This window comes from Hemitrygon akajei, chromosome 3, assembly GCF_048418815.1.
Source record: "Hemitrygon akajei chromosome 3, sHemAka1.3, whole genome shotgun sequence".
Taxonomy (NCBI): Eukaryota; Metazoa; Chordata; class Chondrichthyes; order Myliobatiformes; family Dasyatidae; genus Hemitrygon; species Hemitrygon akajei.
This window is the reverse complement of record NC_133126.1, coordinates 119,545,803-119,572,520: the sequence shown is the minus strand read 5'-3', so window position 1 is coordinate 119,572,520 and position 26,718 is coordinate 119,545,803.

The following is a 26,718-nucleotide window of genomic DNA, read 5'->3' as shown; positions in this document are numbered from 1 at the left end:
TCAAGCCAAGTCCGTGATCCAGGTCAAGACAAGACTGAGTTTCCGGTCAAGCCAAGTCCGTGTTCCAGGTCAAGACAAGTCTGAGTTTCCGGTCAAGCCAAGTCCGTGTTCCAGGTCAAGACAAGTCCGAGTTTCCGGTCAAGTCAAGTCCGTTTTCCAGGTCAAGACCAAGCCCGAGTTCCCGGTCAAGCCAAGTCCGAGTTCCCGGTCAAGCCAAGTCCAAGTTCCAGGTCAAGCCATGTCGGAGTTCCCAGTCAAGCCAAGTCCAAGTTCCAGGTCAAGCCATGTCGGAGTTCCCAGTCAAGCCAAGTCCGTGTTCCAGGACAAGCCACACCCGAGTTCACAAGCACGCCAAGTCCGAGTTCCAGGTCAAGCCAAGCAAGAGCTCCAGGTCAAGCCAAGTTCGTGTTCCAGGTCAAGCCAAGTCTGAGTACCCTGTCAAGCCAAGCCTGAGTTCCTGGTCAAGCCAAGTCCGAGTTCTCGGTCATGCCAAGCCCGAGTTCCTGGTCAAATCAAGCACGAGATCCAGGTCACGCCAAGTCTGATTTCCCGGTCAAGCCAAGTCTGAGATCCAGGTCAAGCCAAGTCCGAGTTCTCTGTCAATCCAAGCTCGAGTTCCCGGTCAAGCCAAGTCCGTGTTCCAGGTCAAGCCAAGTCTGAGTTCCCGGTCAAGCCAAACCCGAGTTCCAGGTCAAGCCAAGTCCGAGTTCCCAGTCAAACCAAGTCCGTGTTCCAGGTCAAGCCAAGTCTAACATCCCGGCCAAGCCAAGTCCGAGTTCCAGGTCAAGCCAAGTCCGTGTTCCAGGTCAAGCCAAGCCCGAGTTCCTGGTCAAGCCAAGCACGATTTCCAGGTCTAGCCTAGTCCGAGTTCCAGGTCAAGCCAAGTCCGAGTTCCAGATCAAGCCAAGTCCGAGTTCCAGATCAAGCCAAGTCCGTGTTCCAGGTCAATCCAAGCCCGAGTTCCAGGTAAGCCAAGCCCGATTTCCCGGTCAAGCCAAGTCCGAGTTCCAGGTTAAGACAAGCCCGAGTTCCAGGTCAAGCCAAGTCCATGTTCCCGGACAAGCCAAATCCGAGTTGCAGGTCAAGCCAAGGCTGAGTTCCTGGTCAAGGCAAGTCTGAGTTCTCGGTCAAGCCAAGCCCGAGTTCCTGGTCAAGCCAAGCACGATATCCAGGTCAAGCCAAGACTGAGTTCCCGGTCAAGCCAAGTCCGAGTTCCAGGTCAAGCCAAGTCCGAGTTCTCGGTCAAACAAACGCCCGAGTTCATGATCAAGCCAAGACTGAGTTGCCGGTCAAGCCAAGTTCGAGTTCCCAGTCAAGCCAAGTCCGAGTTCCAGGTCAAGCCAAGCCCGGGTTCCCAGTCAAACCAAGTCCGTGTTCCAGGTCAAGCCAAGACTGAGTTCCCGGTCAAGCCAAAGACGAGTTCCAGGTCAAGCCAAGTCCGAGTTCCCAGTCAAACCAAGTCCGTGTTCCAGGTCAAGCCAAGTCCGAGTTCCCGGTCAAGCCAAGTCCGAGTTCCAGCTCAAGCCAAGCCTGAGTTCCTGGTCAAGCCAAGTCCGAGTTCCAGGTCAAGCCAAGTCCGTGTTCCCGGACAAGCCAAATCCGAGTTGCAGGTCAAGCCAAGGCTGAGTTCCTGGTCAAGGCAAGTCTGAGTTCTCGGTCAAGCCAAGCCCGAGTTCCTGGTCAAGCCAAGCACGATATCCAGGTCAAGCCAAGACTGAGTTCCCGGTCAAGCCAAGTCCGAGTTCCAGGTCAAGCCAAGTCCGAGTTCTCGGTCAAACAAACGCCCGAGTTCATGATCAAGCCAAGACTGAGTTGCCGGTCAAGCCAAGTTCGAGTTCCCAGTCAAGCCAAGTCCGAGTTCCAGGTCAAGCCAAGCCCGGGTTCCCAGTCAAACCAAGTCCGTGTTCCAGGTCAAGCCAAGACTGAGTTCCCGGTCAAGCCAAAGACGAGTTCCAGGTCAAGCCAAGTCCGAGTTCCCAGTCAAACCAACTCCGTGTTCCAGGTCAAGCCAAGTCCGAGTTCCCGGTCAAGCCAAGTCCGAGTTCCAGCTCAAGCCAAGCCTGAGTTCCTGGTCAAGCCAAGTCCGAGTTCCAGGTCAAGCCAAGTCCGTGTTCCAGGTCAAGCCACGCCCGAGTTCCCGGTCAAGCCAAGTCCGAGTTCCAGGTCTAGCCAAGTCCGTGTTCCAGGTCAGGACATGCCCGAGTTCCAGGTCAAGCCAAGCCCGAGTTCCCGGTCAAGCCAAGTCCGAGTTCCAGGTCTAGCCAAGCCCGAGTTCCCGGTCAAGCCTAGCCCGAGTTCCCGGTCAAGCCAAGTCCGAGTTCCAGGTCAAGCCAAGTCCGTGTTCCAGGTCAAGCCAAGCCTGAGTTCCAGGACAAGCCAAGTCCGAGTTCCCGGTCAAGCCAAGTCCGAGTTTCCGGTCAAGCCAAGATCGTGTTCCAGGTCAAGCCAAGTCTGAGTACCCTGTCAAGCCAAGGCCAAGTTTCCGGTCAAGCCAAGTCCGAGTTCCAGGTCAAGCCAAGCCTGAGTTCCTGGTCAAGCCAAGTCCGAGTTCTCGGTCATGCCAAGCCCGAGTTCCTGGTCAAATCAAGCACGAGATCCAGGTCACGCCAAGTCTGATTTCCCGGTCAAGCCAAGTCTGAGATCCAGGTCAAGCCAAGTCCGAGTTCTCTGTCAATCCAAGCTCGAGTTCCCGGTCAAGACAAGTCCGTGTTCCAGGTCAAGCCAAGTCTGAGTTCCCGGTCAAGCCAAACCCGAGTTCCAGGTCAAGCCAAGTCCGAATTCCCAGTCAAACCAAGTCCGTGTTCCAGGTCAAGCCAAGTCTAACTTCCCGGCCAAGCCAAGTCCGAGTTCCAGGTCAAGCCAAGCACGATTTCCAGGTCTAGCCTAGTCCGAGTTCCAGGTCAAGCCAAGTCCGAGTTCCAGATCAAGCCAAGTTCGTGTTCAAGGTCAATCCAAGCCCGAGTTCCAGGTAAGCCAAGCCCGATTTCCCGGTCAAGCCAAGTCTGAGTTCCCAGTCAAGCCAAGTCCGAGTTCCAGGTCAAGCCAAGTCCGTGTTCCAGGTCAAGCCACGCCCGAGTTCCCGGTCAAGCCAAGTCCGAGTTCCAGGTCAAGCCAAGTCCGTGTTCCAGGTCAAGCCAAGCCTGAGTTCCAGGTCAAGCCAAGTCCGAGTTCCCGGTCAAGCCAATTCCGTGTTCCTGGTCAAGACAAGTCTGAGTACCCTGTCAAGCCAAGTCCGAGTTTCCGGTCAAGCCAAGTCCGTGTTCCAGGTCAAGACCAAGCCCGAGTTCCCGGTCAAGCCAAGTCCGAGTTCCCGGTCAAGCCAAGTCCAAGTTCCAGGTCAAGCCATTTCGGAGTTCCCAGTCAAGCCAAGTCCGTGTTCCAGGTCAAGCTACACCCGAGTTCACGAGCACGCCAAGTCCGAGTTCCAGGTCAAGCCAAGTCCATGTACCAGGTCAAGCCAAGCCCGAGTTCCAGGTTAAGACAAGCCCGAGTTCCAGGTCAAGCCAAGTCCGAGTTCCCGGACAAGCCAATTCCGAGTTGCAGGTCAAGCCAAGCCCGAGTTCCAGTTCAGGACATCCCCGAGTTCCAGGTCAAGCCAAGCCCGAGTTCCCGGTCAAGCCAAGTCCAAGTTCCAGGTCAAGACAAGTCTGAGTTCCCAGTCAAGCCAAATCCGAGTTCCAGGTCAAGCCAAGTCCGTGTTCCAGGTCATGCCAAGCTCGAGTTCCCGGTCAAGCCAAGTCCGAGTTCCAGGTCAAGCCAAGTCCGAGTTCCCGGTCAAGCCAAGTCCGTGTTCCAGGTCAAGCCAAGTCTGAGTTCCCTGTCAAGCCAAGTCCGGGGTTCCGGGCAAGCAACGTCCGAGTTCCAGGTCAAGCCAAGCCTGAGTTCCTGGTCAAGGCAAGTCCGAGTTCTCGGTCAAGCCAAGCCCGAGTTCCTGGTCAAGCCAAGCACGAGATCCAGGTCAAGCCAAGACTGAGTTCCCGGTCAAGCCAAGTCCGAGTTCCAGGTCAAGCCAAGTCCGAGTTCTCGGTCAAACAAACGCCCGAGTTCACGATCAAGCCAAGACTGAGTTGCCGGTCAAGCCAAGTTCGAGTTCCCAGTCAAGCCAAGTCCGAGTTCCAGGTCAAGCCAAGCCGGGGTTCCCAGTCAAACCAAGTCCGTGTTCCAGGTCAAGCCAAGACTGAGTTCCCGGTCAAGCCAAAGACGAGTTCCAGGTCAAGCCAAGTCCGAGTTCCCAGTCAAACCAAGTCCGTGTTCCAGGTCAAGCCAAGTCCGAGTTCCCGGTCAAGCCAAGTCCGTGTTCCAGGTCAAGCCAAGCCTTAGTACCCTGTCAAGCCAAGTCCGAGTTTCCGGTCAAGCCAAGTCCGTGTTCCAGGTCAAGACAAGTCTGAGTACCCTGTCAAGCCAAGTCCGAGTTCCTGGTCAAGCCAAGTCCGAGTTCCAGATCAAGCCAGGTCCGTGTTCCAGGTCAATCCAAGCCCGAGTTCCAGGTAAGCCAAGACAGATTTCCCGGTCAAGCCAAGTCCGAGTTCCTGGTCAAGCAAGCACGAGATCCAGGTCAAGCCAAGTCTGATTTCCCGGTCAAGCCAAGTCCGAGTTCCAGGTCAAGCAAAGCTCGAGTTCACGGTCAAGCCAAGTCTGAGTTCCCGGTCAACCCAAGTTCGAGTTCCCGGTCACGCCAAGTCCGTGTTCCAGGTCAAGCCAAGTCCGAGTTCCCAGTCAAACCAAGTCCGTGTTCCAGGTCAAGCCAAGTCTAAGTTCCCGGTCAAGCCAAGTCCATGTTCCAGGTCAAGCCAAGCCTTAGTACCCTGTCAAGCCAAGTCCGAGTTTCCGGTCAAGCCAAGTCCGTGTTCCAGGTCAAGACAAGTCTGAGTACCCTGTCAAGCCAAGTCCGAGTTCCTGGTCAAGCCAAGTCCGAGTTCCAGATCAAGCCAGGTCCGTGTTCCAGGTCAATCCAAGCCCGAGTTCCAGGTAAGCCAAGACCGATTTCCCGGTCAAGCCAAGTACGGTTTCCCAGTCAAACCAAGTCCGTGTTCCAGGTCAAGCCAAGTCTTAATTCCCGGTCAAGCCAAGTCCGAGTTCCAGGTCAAGCCAAGCTCGAGTTCACGGTCAAGCCAAGCCCGATTTCCCGGTCAAGCCAAGTCCGAGTTCCAGGTTAAGCCAAGCCCGAGTTCCAGGTCAAGCCAAGACCGAGTTCCCGGTCAAGCCAAGTCCGAGTTCCCGGACAAGCCAAATCCGAGTTGCAGGTCAAGCCAAGCCCGAGTTCCAGGTCAGGACATGCCCGAGTTCCAGGTCAAGCCAAGCCCGAGTTCCCGGACAAGCCAAGTCCGTGTACCAGGTCAAGCCACGCCCGAGTTCCCGGTCAAGCGAAGTCCTAGTTCCAGATCAAGCCAGGTCCGTGTTCCAGCTCAATGCAAGCCCGAGTTCCAGGTAAGCCAAGCCCGATTTCCCGGTCAAGCCAAGTCCGAGTTTCCGGTCAAGCCAAGCACGATATCCAGGTCAAGCCAAGACTGAGTTCCCGGTCAAGCCAAGTCCGAGTTCTCGGTCAAGCCAAGCCCGAGTTCCTGGTCAAGCCAAGCACGATATCCAGGTCAAGCCAAGACTGAGTTCCCGGTCAAGCCAAGTCCGAGTTCCAGGTCAATCCAAGTCCGAGTTCTCGGTCAAACAAACGCCCGAGTTCACGATCAAGCCAAGACTGAGTTGCCGGTCAAGCCAAGTTCGAGTTCCCAGTCAAGCCAAGTCCGAGTTCCAGGTCAAGCCAAGCCCGGGTTCCCAGTCAAACCAAGTCCGTGTTCAAGGTCAAGCCAAGACTGAGTTCCCGGTCAAGCCAAAGACGAGTTCCAGGTCAAGCCAAGTCCGAGTTCCCAGTCAAACCAAGTCCGTGTTCCAGGTCAAGCCAAGTCCGAGTTCCCGGTCAAGCCAAGTCCGTGTTCCAGGTCAAGACAAGTCTGAGTACCCTGTCAAGCCAAGTCCGAGTTCCTGGTCAAGCCAAGTCCGAGTTCCAGATCAAGCCAGGTCCGTGTTCCAGGTCAATCCAAGCCCGAGTTCCAGGTAAGCCAAGACAGATTACCCGGTCAAGCCAAGTCCGAGTTCCTGGTCAAGCAAGCACGAGATCCAGGTCAAGCCAAGTCTGATTTCCCGGTCAAGCCAAGTCCGAGTTCCAGGTCAAGCAAAGCTCGAGTTCACGGTCAAGCCAAGTCTGAGTTCCCGGTCAACCCAAGTTCGAGTTCCCGGTCACGCCACGTCCGTGTTCCAGGTCAAGCCAAGTCCGAGTTCCCAGTCAAACCAAGTCCGTGTTCCAGGTCAAGCCAAGTCCATGTTCCAGGTCAAGACAAGCCTTAGTACCCTGTCAAGCCAAGTCCGAGTTTCCGGTCAAGCCAAGTCCGTGTTCCAGGTCAAGACAAGTCTGAGTACCCTGTCAAGCCAAGTCCGAGTTCCTGGTCAAGCCAAGTCCGAGTTCCAGATCAAGCCAGGTCCGTGTTCCAGGTCAATCCAAGCCCGAGTTCCAGGTAAGCCAAGACCGATTTCCCGGTCAAGCCAAGTACGGGTTCCCAGTCAAACCAAGTCCGTGTTCCAGGTCAAGCCAAGTCTTAATTCCCGGTCAAGCCAAGTCCGAGTTCCAGGTCAAGCCAAGCTCGAGTTCACGGTCAAGCCAAGCCCGATTTCCCGGTCAAGCCAAGTCCGAGTTCCAGGTTAAGCCAAGCCCGAGTTCCAGGTCAAGCCAAGACGGAGTTCCCGGTCAAGCCAAGTCCGAGTTCCCGGACAAGCCAAATCCGAGTTGCAGGTCAAGCCAAGCCCGAGTTCCAGGTCAGGACATGCCCGAGTTCCAGGTCAAGCCAAGCCCGAGTTCCCGGACAAGCCAAGTCCGTGTACCAGGTCAAGCCACGCCCGAGTTCCCGGTCAAGCGAAGTCCGAGTTCCAGATCAAGCCAGGTCCGTGTTCCAGCTCAATGCAAGCCCGAGTTCCAGGTAAGCCAAGCCCGATTTCCCGGTCAAGCCAAGTCCGAGTTTCCGGTCAAGCCAAGCACGATATCCAGGTCAAGCCAAGACTGAGTTCCCGGTCAAGCCAAGTCCGAGTTCTCGGTCAAGCCAAGCCCGAGTTCCTGGTCAAGCCAAGCACGATATCCAGGTCAAGCCAAGACTGAGTTCCCGGTCAAGCCAAGTCCGAGTTCCAGGTCAATCCAAGTCCGAGTTCTCGGTCAAACAAACGCCCGAGTTCACGATCAAGCCAAGACTGAGTTGCCGGTCAAGCCAAGTTCGAGTTCCCAGTCAAGCCAAGTCCGAGTTCCAGGTCAAGCCAAGCCCGGGTTCCCAGTCAAACCAAGTCCGTGTTCAAGGTCAAGCCAAGACTGAGTTCCCGGTCAAGCCAAAGACGAGTTCCAGGTCAAGCCAAGTCCGAGTTCCCAGTCAAACCAAGTCCGTGTTCCAGGTCAAGCCAAGTCCGAGTTCCCGGTCAAGCCAAGTCCGAGTTCCAGCTCAAGCCAAGCCTGAGTTCCTGGTCAAGCCAAGTCCGAGTTCCAGGTCAAGCCAAGTCCGTGTTCCAGGTCAAGCCACGCCCGAGTTCCCGGTCAAGCCAAGTCCGAGTTCCAGGTCTAGCCAAGTCCGTGTTCCAGGTCAGGACATGCCCGAGTTCCCGGTCAAGCCAAGCCCGAGTTCCCGGTCAAGCCAAGCACGATATCCAGGTCAAGCCAAGACTGAGTTCCCGGTCAAGCCAAGTCCGAGTTCCAGGTCAAGCCAAGTCCGAGTTCTCGGTCAAACAAACGCCCGAGTTCACGATCAAGCCAAGACTGAGTTGCCGGTCAAGCCAAGTTCGAGTTCCCAGTCAAGCCAAGTCCGAGTTCCAGGTCAAGCCAAGCCCGAGTTCCCGGTCAAGCCAAGTCCGAGTTCCAGGTCTAGCCAAGCCCGAGTTCCCGGTCAAGCCTAGCCCGAGTTCCCGGTCAAGCCAAGTCCGAGTTCCAGGTCAAGCCAAGTCCGTGTTCCAGGTCAAGCCAAGCCTGAGTTCCAGGACAAGCCAAGTCCGAGTTCCCGGTCAAGTCAAGTCCGAGTTTCCGGTCAAGCCAAGATCGTGTTCCAGGTCAAGCCAAGTCTGAGTACCCTGTCAAGCCAAGTCCACGTTTCCGTTCAAGCCAAGTCCGAGTTCCAGGTCAAGCCAAGCCTGAGTTCCTGGTCAAGCCAAGTCCGAGTTCTCGGTCATGGCAAGCCCGAGTTCCTGGTCAAATCAAGCACGAGATCCAGGTCACGCCAAGTCTGATTTCCCGGTCAAGCCAAGTCTGAGATCCAGGTCAAGCCAAGTCCGAGTTCTCTGTCAATCCAAGCTCGAGTTCCCGGTCAAGCCAAGTCCGTGTTCCAGGTCAAGCCAAGTCTGAGTTCCCGGTCAAGCCAAACCCGAGTTCCAGGTCAAGCCAAGTCCGAATTCCCAGTCAAACCAAGTCCGTGTTCCAGGTCAAGCCAAGTCTAACTTCCCGGCCAAGCCAAGTCCGAGTTCCAGGTCAAGCCAAGCACGATTTCCAGGTCTAGCCTAGTCCGAGTTCCCGGTCAAGCCAAGTCCGAGTTCCAGATCAAGCCAAGTCCGAGTTCCAGATCAAGCCAAGTCCGTGTTCAAGGTCAATCCAAGCCCGAGTTCCAGGAAAGCCAAGCCCGATTTCCCGGTCAAGCCAAGTCTGAGTTCCCAGTCAAGCCAAGTCCGAGTTCCAGGTCAAGCCAAGTCCGTGTTCCAGGTCAAGCCACGCCCGAGTTCCCGGTCAAGCCAAGTCCGAGTTCCAGGTCAAGCCAAGTCCGTGTTCCAGGTCAAGCCAAGCCTGAGTTCCAGGTCAAGCCAAGTCCGAGTTCCCGGTCAAGCCAATTCCGTGTTCCTGGTCAAGACAAGTCTGAGTACCCTGTCAAGCCAAGTCCGAGTTTCCGGTCAAGCCAAGTCCGTGTTCCAGGTCAAGACCAAGCCCGAGTTCCCGGTCAAGCCAAGTCCGAGTTCCCGGTCAAGCCAAGTCCAAGTTCCAGGTCAAGCCATTTCGGAGTTCCCAGTCAAGCCAAGTCCGTGTTCCAGGTCAAGCTACACCCGAGTTCACGAGCACGCCAAGTCCGAGTTCCAGGTCAAGCCAAGTCCATGTACCAGGTCAAGCCAAGCCCGAGTTCCAGGTTAAGACAAGCCCGAGTTCCAGGTCAAGCCAAGTCCGAGTTCCCGGACAAGCCAAATCCGAGTTGCAGGTCAAGCCAAGCCCGAGTTCCAGTTCAGGACATCCCCGAGTTCCAGGTCAAGCCAAGCCCGAGTTCCCGGTTAAGCCAAGTCCAAGTTCCAGGTCAAGACAAGTCTGAGTTCCCAGTCAAGCCAAATCCGAGTTCCAGGTCAAGCCAAGTCCGTGTTCCAGGTCATGCCAAGCCCGAGTTCCCGGTCAAGCCAAGTCCGAGTTCCAGGTCAAGCCAAGTCCGAGTTCCCGGTCAAGCCAAGTCCGTGTTCCAGGTCAAGCCAAGTCTGAGTTCCCTGTCAAGCCAAGTCCGGGGTTCCGGGCAAGCAACGTCCGAGTTCCAGGTCAAGCCAAGCCTGAGTTCCTGGTCAAGGCAAGTCCGAGTTCTCGGTCAAGCCAAGCCCGAGTTCCTGGTCAAGCCAAGCACGAGATCCAGGTCAAGCCAAGACTGAGTTCCCGGTCAAGCCAAGTCCGAGTTCCAGGTCAAGCCAAGTCCGAGTTCTCGGTCAAACAAACGCCCGAGTTCACGATCAAGCCAAGACTGAGTTGCCGGTCAAGCCAAGTTCGAGTTCCCAGTCAAGCCAAGTCCGAGTTCCAGGTCAAGCCAAGCCGGGGTTCCCAGTCAAACCAAGTCCGTGTTCCAGGTCAAGCCAAGACTGAGTTCCCGGTCAAGCCAAAGACGAGTTCCAGGTCAAGCCAAGTCCGAGTTCCCAGTCAAACCAAGTCCGTGTTCCAGGTCAAGCCAAGTCCGTGTTCCCGGTCAAGCCAAGTCCGTGTTCCAGGTCAAGCCAAGCCTTAGTACCCTGTCAAGCCAAGTCCGAGTTTCCGGTCAAGCCAAGTCCGTGTTCCAGGTCAAGACAAGTCTGAGTACCCTGTCAAGCCAAGTCCGAGTTCCTGGTCAAGCCAAGTCCGAGTTCCAGATCAAGCCAGGTCCGTGTTCCAGGTCAATCCAAGCCCGAGTTCCAGGTAAGCCAAGACCGATTTCCCGGTCAAGCCAAGTCCGAGTTCCTGGTCAAGCAAGCACGAGATCCAGGTCAAGCCAAGTCTGATTTCCCGGTCAAGCCAAGTCCGAGTTCCAGGTCAAGCAAAGCTCGAGTTCACGGTCAAGCCAAGTCTGAGTTCCCGGTCAACCCAAGTTCGAGTTCCCGGTCACGCCAAGTCCGTGTTCCAGGTCAAGCCAAGTCCGAGTTCCCAGTCAAACCACGTCCGTGTTCCAGGTCAAGCCAAGTCTAAGTTCCCGGTCAAGCCAAGTCCATGTTCCAGGTCAAGCCAAGCCTTAGTACCCTGTCAAGCCAAGTCCGAGTTTTCGGTCAAGCCAAGTCCGTGTTCCAGGTCAAGACAAGTCTGAGTACCCTGTCAAGCCAAGTCCGAGTTCCTGGTCAAGCCAAGTCCGAGTTCCAGATCAAGCCAGGTCCGTGTTCCAGGTCAATCCAAGCCCGAGTTCCAGGTAAGCCAAGACCGATTTCCCGGTCAAGCCAAGTACGGGTTCCCAGTCAAACCAAGTCCGTGTTCCAGGTCAAGCCAAGTCTTAATTCCCGGTCAAGCCAAGTCCGAGTTCCAGGTCAAGCCAAGCTCGAGTTCACGGTCAAGCCAAGCCCAATTTCCCGGTCAAGCCAAGTCCGAGTTCCAGGTTAAGCCAAGCCCGAGTTCCAGGTCAAGCCAAGCCCGAGTTCCAGGTCAGGACATGCCCGAGTTCCAGGTCAAGCCAAGCCCGAGTTCCCGGACAAGCCAAGTCCGTGTACCAGGTCAAGCCACGCCCGAGTTCCCGGTCAAGCGAAGTCCGAGTTCCAGATCAAGCCAGGTCCGTGTTCCAGCTCAATGCAAGCCCGAGTTCCAGGTAAGCCAAGCCCGATTTCCCGGTCAAGCCAAGTCCGAGTTTCCGGTCAAGCCAAGCACGATATCCAGGTCAAGCCAAGTCCGTGTTCCAGGTCAAGACAAGTCTGAGTACCCTGTCAAGCCAAGTCCGAGTTCCTGGTCAAGCCAAGTCCGAGTTCCAGATCAAGCCAGGTCCGTGTTCCAGGTCAATCCAAGCCCGAGTTCCAGGTAAGCCAAGACAGATTTCCCGGTCAAGCCAAGTCCGAGTTCCTGGTCAAGCAAGCACGAGATCCAGGTCAAGCCAAGTCTGATTTCCCGGTCAAGCCAAGTCCGAGTTCCAGGTCAAGCAAAGCTCGAGTTCACGGTCAAGCCAAGTCTGAGTTCCCGGTCAACCCAAGTTCGAGTTCCCGGTCACGCCAAGTCCGTGTTCCAGGTCAAGCCAAGTCCGAGTTCCCAGTCAAACCAAGTCCGTGTTCCAGGTCAAGCCAAGTCTAAGTTCCCGGTCAAGCCAAGTCCATGTTCCAGGTCAAGCCAAGCCTTAGTACCCTGTCAAGCCAAGTCCGAGTTTCCGGTCAAGCCAAGTCCGTGTTCCAGGTCAAGACAAGTCTGAGTACCCTGTCAAGCCAAGTCCGAGTTCCTGGTCAAGCCAAGTCCGAGTTCCAGATCAAGCCAGGTCCGTGTTCCAGGTCAATCCAAGCCCGAGTTCCAGGTAAGCCAAGACCGATTTCCCGGTCAAGCCAAGTACGGGTTCCCAGTCAAACCAAGTCCGTGTTCCAGGTCAAGCCAAGTCTTAATTCCCGGTCAAGCCAAGTCCGAGTTCCAGGTCAAGCCAAGCTCGAGTTCACGGTCAAGCCAAGCCCGATTTCCCGGTCAAGCCAAGTCCGAGTTCCAGGTTAAGCCAAGCCCGAGTTCCAGGTCAAGCCAAGACCGAGTTCCCGGTCAAGCCAAGTCCGAGTTCCCGGACAAGCCAAATCCGAGTTGCAGGTCAAGCCAAGCCCGAGTTCCAGGTCAGGACATGCCCGAGTTCCAGGTCAAGCCAAGCCCGAGTTCCCGGACAAGCCAAGTCCGTGTACCAGGTCAAGCCACGCCCGAGTTCCCGGTCAAGCGAAGTCCTAGTTCCAGATCAAGCCAGGTCCGTGTTCCAGCTCAATGCAAGCCCGAGTTCCAGGTAAGCCAAGCCCGATTTCCCGGTCAAGCCAAGTCCGAGTTTCCGGTCAAGCCAAGCACGATATCCAGGTCAAGCCAAGACTGAGTTCCCGGTCAAGCCAAGTCCGAGTTCTCGGTCAAGCCAAGCCCGAGTTCCTGGTCAAGCCAAGCACGATATCCAGGTCAAGCCAAGACTGAGTTCCCGGTCAAGCCAAGTCCGAGTTCCAGGTCAATCCAAGTCCGAGTTCTCGGTCAAACAAACGCCCGAGTTCACGATCAAGCCAAGACTGAGTTGCCGGTCAAGCCAAGTTCGAGTTCCCAGTCAAGCCAAGTCCGAGTTCCAGGTCAAGCCAAGCCCGGGTTCCCAGTCAAACCAAGTCCGTGTTCAAGGTCAAGCCAAGACTGAGTTCCCGGTCAAGCCAAAGACGAGTTCCAGGTCAAGCCAAGTCCGAGTTCCCAGTCAAACCAAGTCCGTGTTCCAGGTCAAGCCAAGTCCGAGTTCCCGGTCAAGCCAAGTCCGAGTTCCAGCTCAAGCCAAGCCTGAGTTCCTGGTCAAGCCAAGTCCGAGTTCCAGGTCAAGCCAAGTCCGTGTTCCAGGTCAAGCCACGCCCGAGTTCCAGGTCAAGCCAAGTCCGAGTTCCAGGTCTAGCCAAGTCCGTGTTCCAGGTCAGGACATGCCCGAGTTCCCGGTCAAGCCAAGCCCGAGTTCCCGGTCAAGCCAAGCACGATATCCAGGTCAAGCCAAGACTGAGTTCCCGGTCAAGCCAAGTCCGAGTTCCAGGTCAAGCCAAGTCCGAGTTCTCGGTCAAACAAACGCCCGAGTTCACGATCAAGCCAAGACTGAGTTGCCGGTCAAGCCAAGTTCGAGTTCCCAGTCAAGCCAAGTCCGAGTTCCAGGTCAAGCCAAGCCCGAGTTCCCGGTCAAGCCAAGTCCAGTTCCAGGTCTAGCCAAGCCCGAGTTCCCGGTCAAGCCTAGCCCGAGTTCCCGGTCAAGCCAAGTCCGAGTTCCAGGTCAAGCCAAGTCCGTGTTCCAGGTCAAGCCAAGCCTGAGTTCCAGGACAAGCCAAGTCCGAGTTCCCGGTCAAGCCAAGTCCGAGTTTCCGGTCAAGCCAAGATCGTGTTCCAGGTCAAGCCAAGTCTGAGTACCCTGTCAAGCCAAGTCCAAGTTTCCGTTCAAGCCAAGTCCGAGTTCCAGGTCAAGCCAAGCCTGAGTTCCTGGTCAAGCCAAGTCCGAGTTCTCGGTCATGCCAAGCCCGAGTTCCTGGTCAAATCAAGCACGAGATCCAGGTCACGCCAAGTCTGAGTTCCCGGTCAAGCCAAGTCTGAGATCCAGGTCAAGCCAAGTCCGAGTTCTCTGTCAATCCAAGCTCGAGTTCCCGGTCAAGCCAAGTCCGTGTTCCAGGTCAAGCCAAGTCTGAGTTCCCGGTCAAGCCAAACCCGAGTTCCAGGTCAAGCCAAGTCCGAATTCCCAGTCAAACCAAGTCCGTGTTCCAGGTCAAGCCAAGCACGATTTCCAGGTCTAGCCTAGTCCGAGTTCCAGGTCAAGCCAAGTCCGAGTTCCAGATCAAGCCAAGTCCGAGTTCCAGATCAAGCCAAGTCCGTGTTCAAGGTCAATCCAAGCCCGAGTTCCAGGTAAGCCAAGCCCGATTTCCCGGTCAAGCCAAGTCTGAGTTCCCAGTCAAGCCAAGTCCGAGTTCCAGGTCAAGCCAAGTCCGTGTTCCAGGTCAAGCCACGCCCGAGTTCCCGGTCAAGCCAAGTCCGAGTTCCAGGTCAAGCCAAGTCCGTGTTCCAGTTCAAGCCAAGCCTGAGTTCCAGGTCAAGCCAAGTCCGAGTTCCCGGTCAAGCCAATTCCGTGTTCCTGGTCAAGACAAGTCTGAGTACCCTGTCAAGCCAAGTCCGAGTTTCCGGTCAAGCCAAGTCCGTGTTCCAGGTCAAGACCAAGCCCGAGTTCCCGGTCAAGCCAAGTCCGAGTTCCCGGTCAAGCCAAGTCCAAGTTCCAGGTCAAGCCATTTCGGAGTTCCCAGTCAAGCCAAGTCCGTGTTCCAGGTCAAGCTACACCCGAGTTCACGAGCACGCCAAGTCCGAGTTCCAGGTCAAGCCAAGTCCATGTACCAGGTCAAGCCAAGCCCGAGTTCCAGGTTAAGACAAGCCCGAGTTCCAGGTCAAGCCAAGTCCGAGTTCCCGGACAAGCCAAATCCGAGTTGCAGGTCAAGCCAAGCCCGAGTTCCAGTTCAGGACATCCCCGAGTTCCAGGTCAAGTCAAGCCCGAGTTCCCGGTCAAGCCAAGTCCAAGTTCCAGGTCAAGACAAGTCTGAGTTCCCAGTCAAGCCAAATCCGAGTTCCAGGTCAAGCCAAGTCCGTGTTCCAGGTCATGCCAAGCCCGAGTTCCCGGTCAAGCCAAGTCCGAGTTCCAGGTCAAGCCAAGTCCGAGTTCCCGGTCAAGCCAAGTCCGTGTTCCAGGTCAAGCCAAGTCTGAGTTCCCTGTCAAGCCAAGTCCGGGGTTCCGGGCAAGCAACGTCCGAGTTCCAGGTCAAGCCAAGCCTGAGTTCCTGGTCAAGGCAAGTCCGAGTTCTCGGTCAAGCCAAGCCCGAGTTCCTGGTCAAGCCAAGCACGAGATCCAGGTCAAGCCAAGACTGAGTTCCCGGTCAAGCCAAGTCCGAGTTCCAGGTCAAGCCAAGTCCGAGTTCTCGGTCAAACAAACGCCCGAGTTCACGATCAAGCCAAGACTGAGTTGCCGGTCAAGCCAAGTTCGAGTTCCCAGTCAAGCCAAGTCCGAGTTCCAGGTCAAGCCAAGCCCGGGTTCCCAGTCAAACCAAGTCCGTGTTCAAGGTCAAGCCAAGACTGAGTTCCCGGTCAAGCCAAAGACGAGTTCCAGGTCAAGCCAAGTCCGAGTTCCCAGTCAAACCAAGTCCGTGTTCCAGGTCAAGCCAAGTCCGAGTTCCCGGTCAAGCCAAGTCCGAGTTCCAGCTCAAGCCAAGCCTGAGTTCCTGGTCAAGCCAAGTCCGAGTTCCAGGTCAAGCCAAGTCCGTGTTCCAGGTCAAGCCACGCCCGAGTTCCCGGTCAAGCCAAGTCCGAGTTCCAGGTCTAGCCAAGTCCGTGTTCCAGGTCAGGACATGCCCGAGTTCCCGGTCAAGCCAAGCCCGAGTTCCCGGTCAAGCCAAGCACGATATCCAGGTCAAGCCAAGACTGAGTTCCCGGTCAAGCCAAGTCCGAGTTCCAGGTCAAGCCAAGTCCGAGTTCTCGGTCAAACAAACGCCCGAGTTCACGATCAAGCCAAGACTGAGTTGCCGGTCAAGCCAAGTTCGAGTTCCCAGTCAAGCCAAGTCCGAGTTCCAGGTCAAGCCAAGCCCGAGTTCCCGGTCAAGCCAAGTCCGAGTTCCAGGTCTAGCCAAGCCCGAGTTCCCGGTCAAGCCTAGCCCGAGTTCCCGGTCAAGCCAAGTCCGAGTTCCAGGTCAAGCCAAGTCCGTGTTCCAGGTCAAGCCAAGCCTGAGTTCCAGGACAAGCCAAGTCCGAGTTCCCGGTCAAGCCAAGTCCGAGTTTCCGGTCAAGCCAAGATCGTGTTCCAGGTCAAGCCAAGTCTGAGTACCCTGTCAAGCCAAGTCCAAGTTTCCGTTCAAGCCAAGTCCGAGTTCCAGGTCAAGCCAAGCCTGAGTTCCTGGTCAAGCCAAGTCCGAGTTCTCGGTCATGCCAAGCCCGAGTTCCTGGTCAAATCAAGCACGAGATCCAGGTCACGCCAAGTCTGAGTTCCCGGTCAAGCCAAGTCTGAGATCCAGGTCAAGCCAAGTCCGAGTTCTCTGTCAATCCAAGCTCGAGTTCCCGGTCAAGCCAAGTCCGTGTTCCAGGTCAAGCCAAGTCTGAGTTCCCGGTCAAGCCAAACCCGAGTTCCAGGTCAAGCCAAGTCCGAATTCCCAGTCAAACCAAGTCCGTGTTCCAGGTCAAGCCAAGTCTAACTTCCCGGCCAAGCCAAGTCCGAGTTCCAGGTCAAGCCAAGCACGATTTCCAGGTCTAGCCTAGTCCGAGTTCCAGGTCAAGCCAAGTCCGAGTTCCAGATCAAGCCAAGTCCGAGTTCCAGATCAAGCCAAGTCCGTGTTCAAGGTCAATCCAAGCCCGAGTTCCAGGTAAGCCAAGCCCGATTTCCCGGTCAAGCCAAGTCTGAGTTCCCAGTCAAGCCAAGTCCGAGTTCCAGGTCAAGCCAAGTCCGTGTTCCAGGTCAAGCCACGCCCGAGTTCCCGGTCAAGCCAAGTCCGAGTTCCAGGTCAAGCCAAGTCCGTGTTCCAGGTCAAGCCAAGCCTGAGTTCCAGGTCAAGCCAAGTCCGAGTTCCCGGTCAAGCCAATTCCGTGTTCCTGGTCAAGACAAGTCTGAGTACCCTGTCAAGCCAAGTCCGAGTTTCCGGTCAAGCCAAGTCCGTGTTCCAGGTCAAGACCAAGCCCGAGTTCCCGGTCAAGCCAAGTCCGAGTTCCCGGTCAAGCCAAGTCCAAGTTCCAGGTCAAGCCATTTCGGAGTTCCCAGTCAAGCCAAGTCCGTGTTCCAGGTCAAGCTACACCCGAGTTCACGAGCACGCCAAGTCCGAGTTCCAGGTCAAGCCAAGTCCATGTACCAGGTCAAGCCAAGCCCGAGTTCCAGGTTAAGACAAGCCCGAGTTCCAGGTCAAGCCAAGTCCGAGTTCCCGGACAAGCCAAATCCGAGTTGCAGGTCAAGCCAAGCCCGAGTTCCAGTTCAGGACATCCCCGAGTTCCAGGTCAAGCCAAGCCCGAGTTCCCGGTCAAGCCAAGTCCAAGTTCCAGGTCAAGACAAGTCTGAGTTCCCAGTCAAGCCAAATCCGAGTTCCAGGTCAAGCCAAGTCCGTGTTCCAGGTCATGCCAAGCCCGAGTTTCCGGTCAAGCCAAGTCCGAGTTCCAGGTCAAGCCAAGTCCGAGTTCCCGGTCAAGCCAAGTACGTGTTCCAGGTCAAGCCAAGTCTGAGTTCCCTGTCAAGCCAAGTCCGGGGTTCCGGGCAAGCAACGTCCGAGTTCCAGGTCAAGCCAAGCCTGAGTTCCTGGTCAAGGCAAGTCCGAGTTCTCGGTCAAGCCAAGCCCGAGTTCCTGGTCAAGCCAAGCACGAGATCCAGGTCAAGCCAAGACTGAGTTCCCGGTCAAGCCAAGTCCGAGTTCCAGGTCAAGCCAAGTCCGAGTTCTCGGTCAAACAAACGCCCGAGTTCACGATCAAGCCAAGACTGAGTTGCCGGTCAAGCCAAGTTCGAGTTCCCAGTCAAGCCAAGTCCGAGTTCCAGGTCAAGCCAAGCCGGGGTTCCCAGTCAAACCAAGTCCGTGTTCCAGGTCAAGCCAAGACTGAGTTCCCGGTCAAGCCAAAGACGAGTTCCAGGTCAAGCCAAGTCCGAGTTCCCAGTCAAACCAAGTCCGTGTTCCAGGTCAAGCCAAGTCTAAGTTCCCGGTCAAGCCAAGTCCATGTTCCAGGTCAAGCCAAGCCTTAGTACCCTGTCAAGCCAAGTCCGAGTTTTCGGTCAAGCCAAGTCCGTGTTCCAGGTCAAGACAAGTCTGAGTACCCTGTCAAGCCAAGTCCGAGTTCCTGGTCAAGCCAAGTCCGAGTTCCAGATCAAGCCAGGTCCGTGTTCCAGGTCAATCCAAGCCCGAGTTCCAGGTAAGCCAAGACCGATTTCCCGGTCAAGCCAAGTACGGGTTCCCAGTCAAACCAAGTCCGTGTTCCAGGTCAAGCCAAGTCTTAATTCCCGGTCAAGCCAAGTCCGAGTTCCAGGTCAAGCCAAGCTCGAGTTCACGGTCAAGCCAAGCCCAATTTCCCGGTCAAGCCAAGTCCGAGTTCCAGGTTAAGCCAAGCCCGAGTTCCAGGTCAAGCCAAGACCGAGTTCCCGGTCAAGCCAAGTCCGAGTTCCCGGACAAGCCAAATCCGAGTTGCAGGTCAAGCCAAGCCCGAGTTCCAGGTCAGGACATGCCCGAGTTCCAGGTCAAGCCAAGCCCGAGTTCCCGGACAAGCCAAGTCCGTGTACCAGGTCAAGCCACGCCCGAGTTCCCGGTCAAGCGAAGTCCGAGTTCCAGATCAAGCCAGGTCCGTGTTCCAGCTCAATGCAAGCCCGAGTTCCAGGTAAGCCAAGCCCGATTTCCCGGTCAAGCCAAGTCCGAGTTTCCGGTCAAGCCAAGCACGATATCCAGGTCAAGCCAAGACTGAGTTCCCGGTCAAGCCAAGTCCGAGTTCTCGGTCAAGCCAAGCCCGAGTTCCTGGTCAAGCCAAGCACGATATCCAGGTCAAGCCAAGACTGAGTTCCCGGTCAAGCCAAGTCCGAGTTCCAGGTCAATCCAAGTCCGAGTTCTCGGTCAAACAAACGCCCGAGTTCACGATCAAGCCAAGACTGAGTTGCCGGTCAAGCCAAGTTCGAGTTCCCAGTCAAGCCAAGTCCGAGTTCCAGGTCAAGCCAAGCCCGGGTTCCCAGTCAAACCAAGTCCGTGTTCAAGGTCAAGCCAAGACTGAGTTCCCGGTCAAGCCAAAGACGAGTTCCAGGTCAAGCCAAGTCCGAGTTCCCAGTCAAACCAAGTCCGTGTTCCAGGTCAAGCCAAGTCCGAGTTCCCGGTCAAGCCAAGTCCGAGTTCCAGCTCAAGCCAAGCCTGAGTTCCTGGTCAAGCCAAGTCCGAGTTCCAGGTCAAGCCAAGTCCGTGTTCCAGGTCAAGCCACGCCCGAGTTCCCGGTCAAGCCAAGTCCGAAATCCAGGTCTAGCCAAGTCCGTGTTCCAGGTCAGGACATGCCCGAGTTCCCGGTCAAGCCAAGCCCGAGTTCCCGGTCAAGCCAAGCACGATATCCAGGTCAAGCCAAGACTGAGTTCCCGGTCAAGCCAAGTCCGAGTTCCAGGTCAAGCCAAGTCCGAGTTCTCGGTCAAACAAACGCCCGAGTTCACGATCAAGCCAAGACTGAGTTGCCGGTCAAGCCAAGTTCGAGTTCCCAGTCAAGCCAAGTCCGAGTTCCAGGTCAAGCCAAGCCCGGGTTCCCAGTCAAACCAAGTCCGTGTTCCAGGTCAAGCCAAGACTGAGTTCCCAGTCAAGCCAAAGACGACTTCCAGGTCAAGCCAAGTCCGAGTTCCCAGTCAAACCAAGTCCGTGTTCCAGGTCAAGCCAAGTCCGAGTTCCCGGTCAAGCCAAGTCCGAGTTCCAGGTCAAGCCAAGTCCGTGTTCCAGGTCAAGCCACGCCCCAGTTCCCGGTCAAGCCAAGTCCGAGTTCCAGGTCTAGCCAAGTCCGTGTTCCAGGTCAGGACATGCCCGAGTTCCAGGTCAAGCCAAGCCCGAGTTCCCGGACAAGCCAAGTCCGAGTTCCAGGTCTAGCCAAGCCCGAGTTCCCGGTCAAGCCAAGCCCGAGTTCCAGGTCAAGCCAAGTCCGAGTTCCCGGTCAAGCCAAGTCCGAGTTCTCGGTCAAGCCAAGCCCGAGTTCCTGGTCAAGCCAAGCACGATATCCAGGTCAAGCCAAGACTGAGTTCCAGGTCAAGCCAAGTCCGAGTTCCAGGTCAAGCCAAGTCTGAGTTCTCGGTCAAACAAACGCCGAGTTCACGATCAAGCCAAGACTGAGTTGCCAGTCAAGCCAAGTTCGAGTTCCCAGTCAAGCCAAGTCCGAGTTCCAGGTCAAGCCAAGCCCGGGTTCCCAGTCAAACCAAGTCCGTGTTCCAGGTCAAGCCAAGACTGAGTTCCCGGTCAAGCCAAAGACGAGTTCCAGGTCAAGCCAAGTCCGAGTTCCCAGTCAAACCAAGTCCGTGTTCCAGGTCAAGCCAAGTCCGAGTTCCCGGTCAAGCCAAGTCCGAGTTCCAGCTCAAGCCAAGCCTGAGTTCCTGGTCAAGCCAAGTCCGAGTTCCAGGTCAAGCCAAGTCCGTGTTCCAGGTCAAGCCACGCCCGAGTTCCCGGTCAAGCCAAGTCCGAGTTCCAGGTCTAGCCAAGTCCGTGCTCCAGGTCAGGACATGCCCGAGTTCCAGGTCAAGCCAAGCCCGAGTTCCCGGACAAGCCAAGTCCGAGTTCCAGGTCTAGCCAAGCCCGAGTTCCCGGTCAAGCCAAGTCCGAGTTCCAGGTCAAGCCAAGTCCGTGTTCTAGGTCAAGCCAAGCCTGAGTTCCAGGTCAAGCCAAGTCCGAGTTCCCGGTCAAGCCAAGTCCGAGTTTCCGGTCAAGCCAAGTCCAAGTTCCAGGTCAAGCCAAGTCTGTGTTCCCAGTCAAGCCAAGTCCGAGTTCCAGGTCAAGCCAAGTCCGTGTTCCAGGTCAAGCCACGCCCGAGTTCCCGGTCAAGCCAAGTCCGAGTTCCAGGTCAAGCCAAGTCCGTGTTCCGGTCAAGAAAAGCCTGAGATCCAGGTCAAGCCAAGTCCGAGTTCCAGGTCTAGCCAAGTCCGTGTTCCAGGTCAGGACATGCCCGAGTTCCAGGTCAAGCCAAGCCCGAGTTCCCGGTCAAGCCAAGTCCGAGTTCCAGGTCTAGCCAAGCCCGAGTTCCCGGTCAAGCCTAGCCCGAGTTCCCGGTCAAGCCAAGTCCGAGTTCCAGGTCAAGCCAAGTCCGTGTTCCAGGTCAAGCCAAGCCTGAGTTCCAGGACAAGCCAAGTCCGAGTTCCCGGTCAAGCCAAGTCCGAGTTTCCGGTCAAGCCAAGATCGTGTTCCAGGTCAAGCCAAGTCTGAGTACCCTGTCAAGCCAAGTCCGAGTTCCAGGTCAAGCCAAGTCCGAGTTCCCAGTCAAGCCAAGTCCGAGTTCCAGGTCAAGCCAAGTCCGTGTTCCAGGTCAAGCCACGCCCGAGTTCCCGGTCAAGCCAAGTCCGAGTTCCAGGTCAAGCCAAGTCCGTGTTCCGGTCAAGCCAAGCCTGAGATCCAGGTCAAGCCAAGTCCGAGTTCCAGGTCTAGCCAAGTCCGTGTTCCAGGTCAGGACATGCCCGAGTTCCAGGTCAAGCCAAGCCCGAGTTCCCGGTCAAGCCAAGTCCGAGTTCCAGGTCTAGCCAAGCCCGAGTTCCCGGTCAAGCCTAGCCCGAGTTCCCGGTCAAGCCAAGTCCGAGTTCCAGGTCAAGCCAAGTCCGTGTTCCAGGTCAAGCCAAGCCTGAGTTCCAGGACAAGCCAAGTCCGAGTTCCCGGTCAAGCCAAGTCCGAGTTTCCGGTCAAGCCAAGATCGTGTTCCAGGTCAAGCCAAGTCTGAGTACCCTGTCAAGCCAAGTCCAAGTTTCCGGTCAAGCCAAGTCCGAGTTCCAGGTCAAGCCAAGCCTGAGTTCCTGGTCAAGCCAAGTCCGAGTTCTCGGTCATGCCAAGCCCGAGTTCCTGGTCAAATCAAGCACGAGATCCAGGTCACGCCAAGTCTGATTTCCCGGTCAAGCCAAGTCTGAGATCCAGGTCAAGCCAAGTCCGAGTTCTCTGTCAATCCAAGCTCGAGTTCCCGGTCAAGCCAAGTCCGTGTTCCAGGTCAAGCCAAGTCTGAGTTCCCGGTCAAGCCAAACCCGAGTTCCAGGTCAAGCCAAGTCCGAATTCCCAGTCAAACCAATTCCGTGTTCCAGGTCAAGCCAAGCCTGAGTTCCAGGTCAAGCCAAGTCCGAGTTCCCGGTCAAGCCAATTCCGTGTTCCTGGTCAAGACAAGTCTGAGTACCCTGTCAAGCCAAGTCCGAGTTTCCGGTCAAGCCAAGTCCGTGTTCCAGGTCAAGACCAAGCCCGAGTTCCCGGTCAAGCCAAGTCCGAGTTCCCGGTCAAGCCAAGTCCAAGTTCCAGGTCAAGCCATTTCGGAGTTCCCAGTCAAGCCAAGTCCGTGTTCCAGGTCAAGCTACACCCGAGTTCACGAGCACGCCAAGTCCGAGTTCCAGGTCAAGCCAAGTCCATGTACCAGTTCAAGCCAAGCCCGAGTTCCAGGTTAAGACATGCCCGAGTTCCAGGTCAAGCCAAGTCCGAGTTCCCGGACAAGCCAAATCCGAGTTGCAGGTCAAGCCAAGCCCGAGTTCCAGTTCAGGACATCCCCGAGTTCCAGGTCAAGCCAAGCCCGAGTTCCCGGTCAAGCCAAGTCTGAGTACCCTGTCAAGCCAAGTCCAAGTTTCCGGTCAAGCCAAGTCCGAGTTCCAGGTCAAGCCAAGCCTGAGTTCCTGGTCAAGCCAAGTCCGAGTTCTCGGTCATGCCAAGCCCGAGTTCCTGGTCAAATCAAGCACGAGATCCAGGTCACGCCAAGTCTGATTTCCCGGTCAAGCCAAGTCTGAGATCCAGGTCAAGCCAAGTCCGAGTTCTCTGTCAATCCAAGCTCGAGTTCCCGGTCAAGCCAAGTCCGTGTTCCAGGTCAAGCCAAGTCTGAGTTCCCGGTCAAGCCAAACCCGAGTTCCAGGTCAAGCCAAGTCCGAATTCCCAGTCAAACCAAGTCCGTGTTCCAGGTCAAGCCAAGCCTGAGTTCCAGGTCAAGCCAAGTCCGAGTTCCCGGTCAAGCCAATTCCGTGTTCCTGGTCAAGACAAGTCTGAGTACCCTGTCAAGCCAAGTCCGAGTTTCCGGTCAAGCCAAGTCCGTGTTCCAGGTCAAGACCAAGCCCGAGTTCCCGGTCAAGCCAAGTCCGAGTTCCCGGTCAAGCCAAGTCCAAGTTCCAGGTCAAGCCATTTCGGAGTTCCCAGTCAAGCCAAGTCCGTGTTCCAGGTCAAGCTACACCCGAGTTCACGAGCACGCCAAGTCCGAGTTCCAGGTCAAGCCAAGTCCATGTACCAGGTCAAGCCAAGCCCGAGTTCCAGGTTAAGACAAGCCCGAGTTCCAGGTCAAGCCAAGTCCGAGTTCCCGGACAAGCCAAATCCGAGTTGCAGGTCAAGCCAAGCCCGAGTTCCAGTTCAGGACATCCCCGAGTTCCAGGTCAAGCCAAGCCCGAGTTCCCGGTCAAGCCAAGTCCAAGTTCCAGGTCAAGACAAGTCTGAGTTCCCAGTCAAGCCAAATCCGAGTTCCAGGTCAAGCCAAGTCCGTGTTCCAGGTCAAGCCAAGTCCGTGTTCCAGGTCAAGCCAAGTCTGAGTTCCCTGTCAAGCCAAGTCCGGGGTTCCGGGCAAGCAACGTCCGAGTTCCAGGTCAAGCCAAGCCTGAGTTCCTGGTCAAGGCAAGTCCGAGTTCTCGGTCAAGCCAAGCCCGAGTTCCTGGTCAAGCCAAGCACGAGATCCAGGTCAAGCCAAGACTGAGTTCCCGGTCAAGCCAAGCACGAGATCCAGGTCAAGCCAAGTCCGAGTTCTCGGTCAAACAAACGCCCGAGTTCACGATCAAGCCAAGACTGAGTTGCCGGTCAAGCCAAGTTCGAGTTTCCGGTCAAGCCAAGTTCGTGTTCCAGGTCAAGCCAAGTCTGAGTACCCTGTCAAGCCAAGTCCAAGTTTCCGGTCAAGCCAAGTCCGAGTTCCAGGTCAAGCCAAGCCTGAGTTCCTGGTCAAGCCAAGTCCGAGTTCTCGGTCATGCCAAGCCCGAGTTCCTGGTCAAATCAAGCACGAGATCCAGGTCACGCCAAGTCTGATTTCCCGGTCAAGCCAAGTCTGAGATCCAGGTCAAGCCAAGTCCGAGTTCTCTGTCAATCCAAGCTCGAGTTCCCGGTCAAGCCAAGTCCGTGTTCCAGGTCAAGCCAAGTCTGAGTTCCCGGTCAAGCCAAACCCGAGTTCCAGGTCAAGCCAAGTCCGAATTCCCAGTCAAACCAAGTCCGTGTTCCAGGTCAAGCCAAGTCTAACTTCCCGGCCAAGCCAAGTCCGAGTTCCAGGTCAAGCCAAGCACGATTTCCAGGTCTAGCCTAGTCCGAGTTCCAGGTCAAGCCAAGTCCGAGTTCCAGATCAAGCCAAGTCCGTGTTCAAGGTCAATCCAAGCCCGAGTTCCAGGTAAGCCAAGCCCGATTTCCCGGTCAAGCCAAGTCTGAGTTCCCAGTCAAGCCAAGTCCGAGTTCCAGGTCAAGCCAAGTCCGTGTTCCAGGTCAAGCCACGCCCGAGTTCCCGGTCAAGCCAAGTCCGAGTTCCAGGTCAAGCCAAGTCCGTGTTCCAGGTCAAGCCAAGCCTGAGTTCCAGGTCAAGCCAAGTCCGAGTTCCCGGTCAAGCCAATTCCGTGTTCCTGGTCAAGACAAGTCTGAGTACCCTGTCAAGCCAAGTCCGAGTTTCCGGTCAAGCCAAGTCCGTGTTCCAGGTCAAGACCAAGCCCGAGTTCCCGGTCAAGCCAAGTCCGAGTTCCCGGTCAAGCCAAGTCCAAGTTCCAGGTCAAGCCATTTCGGAGTTCCCAGTCAAGCCAAGTCCGTGTTCCAGGTCAAGCAACACCCGAGTTCACGAGCACGCCAAGTCCGAGTTCCAGGTCAAGCCAAGTCCATGTACCAGGTCAAGCCAAGCCCGAGTTCCAGGTTAAGACAAGCCCGAGTTCCAGGTCAAGCCAAGTCCGAGTTCCCGGACAAGCCAAATCCGAGTTGCAGGTCAAGCCAAGCCCGAGTTCCAGTTCAGGACATCCCCGAGTTCCAGGTCAAGCCAAGCCCGAGTTCCCGGTCAAGCCAAGTCCAAGTTCCAGGTCAAGACAAGTCTGAGTTCCCAGTCAAGCCAAATCCGAGTTCCAGGTCAAGCCAAGTCCGTGTTCCAGGTCATGCCAAGCCCGAGTTCCCGGTCAAGCCAAGTCCGAGTTCCAGGTCAAGCCAAGTCCGAGTTCCCGGTCAAGCCAAGTCCGTGTTCCAGGTCAAGCCAAGTCTGAGTTCCCTGTCAAGCCAAGTCCGGGGTTCCGGGCAAGCAACGTCCGAGTTCCAGGTCAAGCCAAGCCTGAGTTCCTGGTCAAGGCAAGTCCGAGTTCTCGGTCAAGCCAAGCCCGAGTTCCTGGTCAAGCCAAGCACGAGATCCAGGTCAAGCCAAGACTGAGTTCCCGGTCAAGCCAAGCACGAGATCCAGGTCAAGCCAAGTCCGAGTTCTCGGTCAAACAAACGCCCGAGTTCACGATCAAGCCAAGACTGAGTTGCCGGTCAAGCCAAGTTCGAGTTCCCAGTCAAGCCAAGTCCGAGTTCCAGGTCAAGCCAAGCCGGGGTTCCCAGTCAAACCAAGTCCGTGTTCCAGGTCAAGCCAAGACTGAGTTCCCGGTCAAGCCAAAGACGAGTTCCAGGTCAAGCCAAGTCCGAGTTCCCAGTCAAACCAAGTCCGTGTTCCAGGTCAAGCCAAGTCCGAGTTCCCGGTCAAGCCAAGTCCGTGTTCCAGGTCAAGCCAAGCCTTAGTACCCTGTCAAGCCAAGTCCGAGTTTCCGGTCAAGCCAAGTCCGTGTTCCAGGTCAAGACAAGTCTGAGTACCCTGTCAAGCCAAGTCCGAGTTCCTGGTCAAGCCAAGTCCGAGTTCCAGATCAAGCCAGGTCCGTGTTCCAGGTCAATCCAAGCCCGAGTTCCAGGTAAGCCAAGACCGATTTCCCGGTCAAGCCAAGTCCGAGTTCCTGGTCAAGCAAGCACGAGATCCAGGTCAAGCCAAGTCTGATTTCCCGGTCAAGCCAAGTCCGAGTTCCAGGTCAAGCAAAGCTCGAGTTCACGGTCAAGCCAAGTCTGAGTTCCCGGTCAACCCAAGTTCGAGTTCCCGGTCACGCCAAGTCCGTGTTCCAGGTCAAGCCAAGTCCGAGTTCCCAGTCAAACCAAGTCCGTGTTCCAGGTCAAGCCAAGTCTAAGTTCCCGGTCAAGCCAAGTCCATGTTCCAGGTCAAGCCAAGCCTTAGTACCCTGTCAAGCCAAGTCCGAGTTTCCGGTCAAGCCAAGTCCGTGTTCCAGGTCAAGACATGTCTGAGTACCCTGTCAAGCCAAGTCCGAGTTCCTGGTCAAGCCAAGTCCGAGTTCCAGATCAAGCCAGGTCCGTGTTCCAGGTCAATCCAAGCCCGAGTTCCAGGTAAGCCAAGACCGATTTCCCGGTCAAGCCAAGTACGGGTTCCCAGTCAAACCAAGTCCGTGTTCCAGGTCAAGCCAAGTCTTAATTCCCGGTCAAGCCAAGTCCGAGTTCCAGGTTAAGCCAAGCCCGAGTTCCAGGTCAAGCCAAGACCGAGTTCCCGGTCAAGCCAAGTCCGAGTTCCCGGACAAGCCAAATCCGAGTTGCAGGTCAAGCCAAGCCCGAGTTCCAGGTCAGGACATGCCCGAGTTCCAGGTCAAGCCAAGCCCGAGTTCCCGGACAAGCCAAGTCCGTGTACCAGGTCAAGCCACGCCCGAGTTCCCGGTCAAGCGAAGTCCGAGTTCCAGATCAAGCCAGGTCCGTGTTCCAGCTCAATGCAAGCCCGAGTTCCAGGTAAGCCAAGCCCGATTTCCCGGTCAAGCCAAGTCCGAGTTTCCGGTCAAGCCAAGCACGATATCCAGGTCAAGCCAAGACTGAGTTCCCGGTCAAGCCAAGTCCGAGTTCCAGGTCAATCCAAGTCCGAGTTCTCGGTCAAACAAACGCCCGAGTTCACGATCAAGCCAAGACTGAGTTGCCGGTCAAGCCAAGTTCGAGTTCCCAGTCAAGCCAAGTCCGAGTTCCAGGTCAAGCCAAGCCCGGGTTCCCAGTCAAACCAAGTCCGTGTTCAAGGTCAAGCCAAGACTGAGTTCCCGGTCAAGCCAAAGACGAGTTCCAGGTCAAGCCAAGTCCGAGTTCCCAGTCAAACCAAGTCCGTGTTCCAGGTCAAGCCAAGTCCGAGTTCCC